Source organism: Numida meleagris, chromosome 24 (assembly GCF_002078875.1).
Source record: "Numida meleagris isolate 19003 breed g44 Domestic line chromosome 24, NumMel1.0, whole genome shotgun sequence".
In the NCBI taxonomy this organism is placed as follows: domain Eukaryota; kingdom Metazoa; phylum Chordata; class Aves; order Galliformes; family Numididae; genus Numida; species Numida meleagris.
Window position 1 is genome coordinate 541,880 of NC_034432.1, and position 9,966 is coordinate 551,845.

General features: G+C 57.0%; 2 protein-coding genes across 3 annotated transcripts in view; both read left to right on the plus strand.

Moving 5' to 3' along the window:
* Positions 1 to 9,966, plus strand: part of LOC110388003 (feather keratin 2-like) — a 906,242-nt gene that overhangs the window by 236,327 nt on the left and 659,949 nt on the right. The window lies entirely within an intron of this gene.
* The window catches only part of NHLH1 (nescient helix-loop-helix 1), an 11,525-nt gene continuing 2,343 nt past the window's right edge, over positions 785 to 9,966 (plus strand). Inside the window, exons 1-2 of one of the 2 annotated variants that reach the window (XM_021376775.1) lie at positions 785 to 6,928; positions 7,006 to 7,093. The gene's annotated coding sequence lies outside the window, so the exon portion shown is untranslated. Of the gene's footprint in view, positions 6,929 to 7,005; positions 7,094 to 7,605; positions 8,012 to 9,966 lie in introns of those variants that run through there. The other variant, XM_021376776.1, reaches the window with a different exon arrangement.

Here is a 9,966-nt window from a genome sequence, read left to right on the forward strand (position 1 = left end):
GTGCCTACGCCGCTCCTCGGATGGCCAACAGGTCTCCCTGCGGACAGAGCAATGAGCAGCCCTCCTATCAGTGGCTGACAAGAGGACGGGAGAAGCAAGGGGCCAGGCTGGCAGCCTCTGCGGCAGAGACACATTTTCCACAGTGCTGCCAATGCTGGAGAACACCAAAAGTCTTCGCTCTCCTGTCAGCCCAGAATTTACCCTGCGCCACGGATTTGCGTGTCCTTCAAACTCATGGTGCCCAGCAGTGTCGCCGAGCAGAGGGGTGAAAGGAAAGGCAGTAGCCCGTCGGTGCTTCCAAGCCTCCTCATTGTGTTTTGCCGTGGTCAGTAAATTAGTTTTGCTCAGCTGGCTTTTGATGGTCGGGCTGGACTGCTCAGATCTGAGCCTCCCCCTCCTCTGGGAATTGGGGCTGAGCGGAGGATGAAAGGGGGTGGGGAAGAAAGGGGATTGCTGGGGAGTAAATGAGCCACGGGAGTGAGTCTCTGCCTGGGTTTCTGTGCCCTGCCCTTCCCCTCACAGTGCCCGTTCCCCTCAGTGGCACGAGCCTGACTCCTGCCCTGCTTCCCAGAGGTGAGGGATGCTCTCAAGACCATGAGGTGAACAGTACTTAAAATACAGAAGTGTTTTGTTGGAGTCGTGCTGATGTTGGTGACGGGAGCTGCTTTTCGTGTCACGGAGAATGAAGTCCCATTTTATATGGAAACACACCAGCATCTCTCTCTCCAGATCATGAATTCCAGCCAGGATGAGCTGGAATCTCTGTGACCTATTCGGTTGCTCAGTCTCACCGTTGATCTCCAAACAAAGAGCTGACAGTGGATTTGGGAGTGCTCATTTCCCTCCGCTGGGACTGGCAAAGCCTTTGCTGCTTTTGTGCATGGCAAGTAAATTGCTGCCCCTTGGGGAGCTGCTGTTGGCTGGTTTAAGCTCAGAGTTCGTGCCTTATCCCTGCAAAGGCTCACTCTTAAGCCATCCTCCCCGTGCCTTCACTCTGGGTACAGTTATCTGCAGTAGATGCATGTCTCTAGTTTGAAAATGAAACGAGCTTGACTCCCTGTTTCTCTTCCCTTACAATATTCAGTAGCAGCTTTGGTTTGGGGCTGAGCACGTCTCCATTCCTCCTCCCGTCCTCACGCAGCAAGCAGCAGCTGTCCTCAGCTGCGCCAACCTTAAAGTTGATAACTCCCCTGATACACTTTCCTCCATCACTCCTGAGATTATGTGCATTAATTAGAGCATCCCTAATGCTAATAAGCAGTGGGGAATAAGGGCTTGCTTAGTACGTAAATGTGGAAAGTCGTTCCAAGTCGTTGGAACATTGGTGTAAACGTACATTTATTTTTATCTTTGCAGTAGGAACAGAATGACTGAGGTTTTGAGGTGCAGTTGCATGCAGTTGGATGGGTGCTGGCTAAGTGAGGTAGAGCTGAAGTCAGGGACCTTATTTCTGCTCCCATTCATGCTGCTGCTGCTCTGGGTGACGGTGCAAAGCTGGCGGTACAGCCTTCCTTGAGGTAGGCTGATGCAAGCAAGATAATTCCCATGTTCAAAGCCTGTTTTCTGTGATAATGAGATAAGTTTGCATGGGGAATTATGCAAAGCATATGGAAAGCAAACAACTTTGCTGTTCGTGTCTGCTCTTCTTTTGAAGCTGCCACTCACAGCAGCGCACCCCAGGCTGCCTCTTGGTTTAAGGAAGGTTTCCAGCAAGCACCACACACGTGCCATAGGTGGTCCAGGAGGACATAGTACAGTGGGGAAGTAATTCATAGGAACACTGGCTGTTTTCTGGCTTTGACAGACCCCTAGCAAACTTTGTGCAATGACAGAGGTTACCACCCCTCCAGCACAGTCATTGGAGGGGACAAAAGCTCCCTCCAATGCAGTTGCTGCGTGACAATCAAGCTCAGGTACTGGGAAAATGTTCTCTTTTGCCTCTCAGACTTTGGCTTGTTGTTCCAAAGCGTGAGTATTGAATTTCTTCCAGAACTGCTACATTTTGAAGTTGTTTTACGTCATTCCTGGTCTAACCTGTTCTTCCTGATGCGTATAGATGCTGGGCAGCTTTGAGTGCTGTCCAAGCACTTGGCATCCTTGGCAGTTCTTTAGGCACTGAATTCAGCAGGTCGCTTATTCTGCTGGTTTAGTGGGGAGGAGGGTCTGCAGTCTCACTCCTGCTCAGCACTTGACCAAAGAAATAGGAGAAAAAGGTGCTGTGCAACCAAGAGCAATTTCACCCCCAAGGGATGGAGCCTGGGAGAAGCAAGTTCTGCAGCCTCCTGCCAAGGGGAAAAAGTAGTGATGCAACTTCTTGCAGGTCTTGCTGAACTGCTCCTCAAAATAAACAGGCTCCTGACGCCGGTGAGGGCTGGAGCAACAGGTCCCAGGGGCAGCTGCCTGTCTGCACCTTGTGCTGTTTGTTCTTGAAGGTGAAAGCTGCAGCTCTGCGCCTCTTCCCACCTCCCTCTGCCCAGCTCAGGTGAGCCTGGTGGTGGCAGGACAGCCCTTGGAGAAGAACAACGCTGGAGCCAGCTTTCCTGGTGTGCTTGGAGAGCAGTGATTCGCTCCCTACCTGCTGCCTGTCCCTTTGCTGCAACGTGCTGAGCCAGGAACCCGGGGGTCTCTGCCTCTGAACTCTACTTCATCTCTTTGCCTTGCCCAGCTCAGTGAGCTCTGTCCTGACTGAGCTTCATCCACCTCCCAGTTCTGAGATAGGTCAGTAATCCAGGTGCTGCTCTGGAGCAATTTTCCCCACTCCACTTCCAGCAACATCAAAGCCCAGACGAGCTTTTTCGGGAGCGCAGACTCCCCTTGCTGAGGAGGGCAGCTGGCACATGCTGTCTCTGCAGCAGAGCCCCCAGGCATCTCACAGAAGACACTTCCCCCCGCCACGCATCTTTTGCAAGCATCAATTTCCTCTGCTCTCTCCCCAACGCAACTCTACCAGGGATTTCTCTACAAAAAGAAGATGCCACTGACGCTCCTGACCTCTGAACTCAGCTGCCTCCCAGGAGGCAGAGGGCTGGGGCTGAGCCCAGAGAGGAGGGTTTGCAGCTGCCCTTGTGCCTGGAGGGGGGAGACATATGGGGGTGACAGTCAATGAGACAAGGAGAAAGGAGAGGAAACGTGTGTTTTCTTAGCGCCCGGCGTCCCAGCTCATGGGAACTTTATGGCTCCAGAATATTAAGAGGCAGGAAAGTTAATTAATACCCAGAACAAAGCCAGGGCTGTTTGGCTTCTGAGAGAAGGAAGCGGTGGAGACAGGGAGAAAAAAAAAAAATTGGTGTCGTCTTAAATAATTTTTCTATGTTTTATCAGCAGCTAAAATAGACTGTGTCCCAGACGGTGCTTGCAGTTGTTTTCCAGTACTCCCACTGCCATGATCATCAACAACTTTGTGTCGTACCCATGAGCAGCAGCGAGTCCAGATGAAGGAGTGAAGGCTCAGCTCAGGGTAACAGCCACAGCAAAGCAGAGGTCGTTGGCTGGCACCCAGCGGGCACCTGGGTCCAACATGAGTTTTAAAATCGGGATCTGAATACTACAAATAGCAGCATAGGAATTGCCAGGCTGGATCGTACCCAGGGTCCATCTCTGCTGCTGCCCTTGTCTCCGACAGGCCGGCACCTGCTGCTGCTGGGAAAGGTATGGGAAGACCCTGGAGGCAGTTGGGAAGGAGGTGTTGGGAAACCTCCCGTTTAGTAGCTCCAACTCGCTCCTTCTCAGCTCACCCCATGCACCTGGGGTCTTGTCCTTTCATCTCGGTGCCTTGCCCATCCTCTTTCCGCACAACCACCCCATGAGCAGTGCAGGGTGCCGCAGGGATGGAGGATGCTACTTAGGACCTCCAGCACGCTGCTGCCCAGGTGATCCCTCCCCAGCGCCAACACGGCTCCAGCAGAGAGGTTTCTGGGGCTAATCAAGATCGACACGCAAACAAAACAGCATCTCTGCATCTCGCAGCCAGCAGAAAGGGAGAAGCAGATGGGCGAGAGGAGGCAGGGAGCTGCTGCTAAATGGATTGATGGAGAGGCCTTTAAGAGAGATGGATTGGAGAGGGAGCCGCTGGAGGAAAGGGCCGGGGCGGCCACGCTGCGAATGGGGCAGGGGCCCAGGGAGATGATGGGAAGGGAGAAAGGCCTGCAGATAACAGATGGATGGACACAAAGACTGGAAGGGAAGAGAGGGACAGATGGACAGGCAATAGAGAGAGTCAGGAGAAGAGAGGGATCTGAACGTAATTAGATTGGATCCGATTATGACAGACTCGATTAGAGCAATATTATGATCAGGAGCTTCTGTCGCTATTTGGCTTTTAGGGGGAACAAAGCCAGAGAGCACGTGTGGAAGGGGGACAAGCGGAGGCGAAGGGAACAGGGAAGGATGAAAGGAAAGGGGCTCCTTGTGAAAGCTGTCAGTGGTGGTGGTGACAGATTGTCTGGTTATCGAGCACCGGGGCCGTCTGTCACCGGCCGCTCACAAAACCTGCGCTCAATAAAAGGCAGGGAGACAAAGGAGGAGAGGAGAGGATCTGCCACAAGTCAGGCTTGGGGCGTTCTGTGTGGCTCCGTGGCTGCTGGTACATGGGCACAAGCACGGGGAAACGCGGGCGTGCACACATGCTGGGGTGCTGGGCCACGCTCTGCCACGTCCCCATGTGTCCTGTAGCCCAGCTTTGCTTGTGCACACGCTAGTGTGTGCAGCTTGCATGGCCAGCCTGCTCTAACACGTGCTCCAATGCTTTCCCAAAGAGGCTTCGAGCCCTGGGCTGGTGCTCCAAGGGCTGGAGCAGCACCCGGCCGAGCTCCAGCTGTGCACTGTGTTGTGGTTGGCAAGGCCTTGCACCATCCATGCACAGCACCGTGCCCTCTGCAGCCTGCTCAGCTGCAGCAGTTGGTTGCAAACCAGCGGCTGCAAACCAGGCGTGATGGAGATGGCAGCTGCCCGCTTTGCAATCTGCACTTGTGCAGTCCTGGAAAAGAACAGCGGCACCAAACCATCCCCCTGGATGCTGGAGGAGCTCTGCTGCAGGGAAAGGCCCAAAGCTGCTGGAAGAGGCTTTGCTGTGAGCGAGCAGTGGGGTTGTTGCAGGAGCAAAGGCAGCTCTGCACCTCTGGTTCCGTAGAGGGCCCTCAATGGAGAGGTAGATGCGTTCACACCTCATGTGTGGAGATGGGGTCCGTGGGACAGAAGTGCCAGTGCCCCAGCAGCATCCCTTAGGAGTGGCAGTGTGTGGCAGGGACCCCCTCGAAGCTCCCCCACCCATCCTTGGGGTGTGCAGCCCCTCGCTGTGTAAACGTTACCCAACTCCAGCTGGGTCTGCCCCAGCAGCCCAAGGGTTAACGCTGCCTGTTTTCCCTGACAAGCAGAGGCCAGTTCAGTCCCGGGTGGCTTTGTACAATATGTCACCTCCTCTCCTGCCAAACGCTTGCCTCTCGGAGCCTCCTTCCATACCATGCACGGGGCTGGGAGCGGCTCAGCCCTTGGGGTGGGCGCAGGGATGGACCCCCCTCAGCCGCAGCCGTGCAGGGAGGGAGGGAGTGCCGCAGTTGACTGCGCTTCCACTGCCCTTCACCGCTCCTCGAGTGCTGTGCTGAACAGCAGGCCCAGGAATCCTGAGGGTTCCTGCAGGCTGAGGAGTGCAGGCACGGCTGCGGAGAAGCCCAGGTGGTCGTGACGAGGAATACCAATTCCTGCCAGGAGGGAATTGGGAAATTCAGAGGTGAAGGACAAAGCCAAAGGGTCTCTTGTTTTCCCTCCCCCAAATCCCAGCAGTTCTTGGCTGGCTGTAGGATAGCCAAAGCCCAGAAGTTCTTGCAAAGGAAGCAGCGGCCAAACTCACAGGGACCATGGCTGCTCATGTGGGCTCTGAGCAAGGGGAGGTCAGGGCTGAGGGGAAACGTGGGGCTGGGTTACAGGAGGAAAGCCCTGAGCTTCTCATGGTGCTGTCAGCAGCCTCCTGCAAGACCTGGGCCTGTGGCTTCGTCTGAAGGGTGTCCCCAGGTGCAAACCTCACTCTTGGCAATGGATGCTGAGAAGTGAAGGGGCTTCTGTAACCTCAGCTTGGCACCTGCTCGGGGAGGAAGGCTGGGAGGGCAGAGTTAAGGTGATGGGAGCTGAGCAGGGGGGCTGTCTCCGGCTGACGTCCCCTACCCACGTCCTGTGCGCTGCTCCTGGAAGCGCAATGGGGAGGGAGCAGGGATCTGCGTCAGCCTCAGGAGTGGGAACCCACTGCAGGGAGCAGGAACCCAGCAGAGCAGTCCTGGTGTCCCTGCAGGGAGCAGCTCCGCTCCATCCCTGCCCGCTCCCGGCAGGGTGCCCGCAGCAGCCCGGCATCAGCTGCAGAGAGAGGGGGGGGGGGGGCCCTGCTGGCGTCCTGGCAGGGACACGGAGCAGAGGAGGCAGCAAGGAGCGAATGCAAACAGCCCAGCAGGCTCTCGGGGGAGACGGGGCCAGGCTGTGAGTGGGGTGGAGGAGGGGATGTGGGGCTGGGGACCCTGTGGACGTACGTGCGCTGCTCGCCCGCATGCGAGGAGCGACGTGTGCGGGGCGATGTGCGCGCGTCGCATCCCGGGCGCCGCGCGTTGTTCTTGGGGAGGATGCGACGATTGCCATGAGCTCATTAGGCGAATATTGTTTGCTAATCGGTGCCATAGCAATGGTGAGGCAGTTCTTCTCACCACCACCTGATCCCTCCGCCTCGGCCGCCGCTCGCTCTGCAAACCCCGAGCCCATCTGCTGAGCCGTGCCTCGGGCTGGAGCCGGCCCAGGTGCCCATGCCCATCACCTGGGCTTCATCGTGCTGGGAGGAAGCCGCCCCAGGGGCCAGGAGTGGGGCAGGAAGCCAGCACCGGGGGGTTGGGGGGGGGGAGGGGGGTGCAGAGGGGATGGAGGGAAGGATGCTGTAGCAGGAGGGCACACGCAGGTAGGGAGTGTGGGGTGGGGGACGCGCAGCTTTCGGAGCTGGGAGAGAACTGATAACGGAGGGGTTTTTTTTTCAAGACGGAGCTTAATGGAAGAATTGGGAATCGGAGAAGGGGGTGAGAGACGCAGAGGAAGTCTAACCCACAAAAGAGATCGTTGTCTCGTGGTGAGCAGTGTGTCAAAGCAGCGCTTGTGCGCTCTGGGTACCTCTTCCTTTCACTTTCTCTCTCCTCCCCAAACTTTACTCCGGGTGGATTTTACAGCAGCTCACAGGGAGCACCTAGGGGACGGTGCTGCTGATGGAGCTGTCTGGGACAGGGTCTCCAGCCCTGCTCCTGGGTGATGCACGCACAGCGCAGCCCATCTCACCCCCGCAGCAGGCAGGGCTGTGCCGTCGGCCCCGCCGCTCCCGTCCCACCCAGCTCTACGCCTGCCCATCTCTCCCCTTCCACGCTCACTCCCATCTCTCCATTTCTCCTTTATGAAATATGCATGGAGAACAGATGTCNATATATATATATATTAGAAATAATGACAAAAAAGCCCCAACCACAGCAACAACGACGCGGAGCAGCAGGCAGCCTTGCAGAGCGTTGCGTTGTCCTGCGCCGCGTCCAGCAGAGCTGGTGTCACACAGCACCCCCCCCCCCCCCCCCCCCTTTTTCTTTTTAGCACCACCTCCATCCACCCTCCAGGACCACATCCAACCTCCACCTCCCTCCTCTCCCGAGGGCTCCAACCTCCCCCACAGCCAATGGCATCCCCTCTCTTGGCTTTAATATTTATGAGGGGGGGAGCAGCGAAGCGGCCAATGAGGCAGCTGGGGTCGGACCCGGCGTGCGAGGCCGGGGTGCATATATAGCGCGTGGGGCACATGCCTCCTTGGTGTCCATCTCCCCGCGCGGTCCTCGCGCTCCTGCCCCATTCGTGGCATGCTCGGGCCCCAAGGATCCCGGGGCTCATCCCACCGAGCAGGTCGCCAACTTTCCGCCTCCTCCATGGACGGATGAGCGAGCGGTTCCCGGATTACTTTGGGCTTCAGGAAGAGGAAAGCTGGAGCCCGGGAATGGTCGTCAACTTGGGGGTAAGGCGGATCTGCTGGGGTGGGACGGCGACGTGATGCTGTGGGGTTGGGTGCTGCGAGCGGGGCAGGAGGGGGATTCCTGAGCGGAAAAAGAGGAAAGGAGCATCCGCTCCAACAGCCTCAGAGTGGGTCTGCTGGGGAGTCATCAGAAATGGTCACACTGCTGGAATGGAGTGCAAGGAAAAGGGCGAGGGTTGGAAGCATTGCTTCCTTTCTGGCATCAGCAGAGCTTTGCTGGAGGTAGGACTGGGACAAGAGTGGCTCCAAGGGGAGTTCTTGCTGCAGATGGATGTAGGGGGGTGGCAGCTTATAGCTCATCCAGAGCAGAGAGCAGCTCAGAGCACAAGGCTCCCGTGCAAAGCAAGAGCTCATTGAGGGGGGACTAACCCCACCAAGAGGGAGCAGGCTGAGCAGTGCTGGGGTGCAGCGCTGAAACTTGCCATCGTGCAAGTGGTGCAGAGTCTGCTGCCAACATCCTCCTGCGACCCAGAGCAGTGAGAGAGGCCCCGCGCAGGACTCATCGCTGACACCTACAACTCACTCGTGAGGATGCGGAGGCAGCACCACACCGTGTCCCACAGTCCTCTGCACACCATGGCACAGCGGTGCCTCCTGATGAGGGTGACAGCGTTGCAGAAGTCAGCCCAGCTCTCTGCCTCCTCCCACCCCGTGCTCATGGGTCCAGGCAACGGCTGGGAGCGATGCTCCAGGGCAGAGCCACCAGCAGGAGGGATGGGACAGGAGGATGGAGATCCTGGCTCCCCAAGAAGGGGATGAGAGGAATACAGGGCTGGAGAAGGTGGAAGGAGCGCAGGAGGCACGGCTGTCCCTGTGGCTGCAGCAGGTGGGGCTGATGCAGGAACTTTAGGTGCACACCCCTGCGCTGCTCCCACTGCCTGGAACGCGGCTGGTCTGTATCTGCACTGAGCGTGGGCAGAGCACATCAAACACAAAGCCCAGCTCGGGCTTCCCCTAAGGATACACTCCTTTATTATGGGGTTTATTGCACACTCTGAGCCCTGAGGTTACCTCCTGAGAGCCGCCTTTCTATCGGCACATACCTGAAGCAGCTCCTTCCCTCTCCTCCAGGCCAAGGGCTTTGCAGGACCAACTTTTAGTTCAGAATTTGGTGCTTTACCTGCACTGCTGCGCTGGTTTGTGTTCTAGGAAAAAGCCCAGGTGATTTATTTTAGTGAAATCTGAGTAGCCCAGTGCAAGGGTGCGTGCGTGCGTGCGTGAGTGAGCAGAGACCTGGTGGGCTGAGATAGGGGCACGGGTGGGAATTATTGGTCGTAATTGCATGTGAGATTCTCAAAGAGTTTTCAGCGGGGACCGTATGTGTGTGCGTGTGCTCGGGCAGTGCTTCTGCAAGAGCACATCGAGCGCTCTGTCCATCACCCGTCCTTCAAAACGGGACGTGGGCTATTTCTCCCCAGCCATCACCTGTCTGTATTCGTTTGGTTTCCATTTCTCAGTCATATGGCTCATTACAAGCTTGTCAGGCCAGAGAGATGTAATATGTTGTACATCTCCACCTGGCTCTCTTCCCAGCCCGGCCGCCGTCTCTTTGCTCTGCAGCATTTCCCCTTCCAAAGTTCATTCCCCGTCCCCTGCCCGGGGTCACTGTCCCCACAGCCATCCCCACGCTGTGAACACCTGCACAGGTCCCTGCCCTCAGCACTGAGCGCCCGGGGCCGGGAGCCCTCAGGGAGCACGCAGCCAGCTCCTATTTGGACACATCAAGCAAAGCAGCTGTGTTGGGTTCCATATGTCTGGGGTGCCAGGATCCATGACATACGGGCTCATTTAGTATACAATTGAGCCCCCCCTTCCCCTCGCCCCCGCAGTCTGTTTTTCCCCTTCACTCATCCACCACCTGTCATCCCTCCCGAGAGCCGGGAGGAGCAGCTTCCACCTTCTCCCAGAGCCACTCTGAAGCTCTGTCTCTATCACCA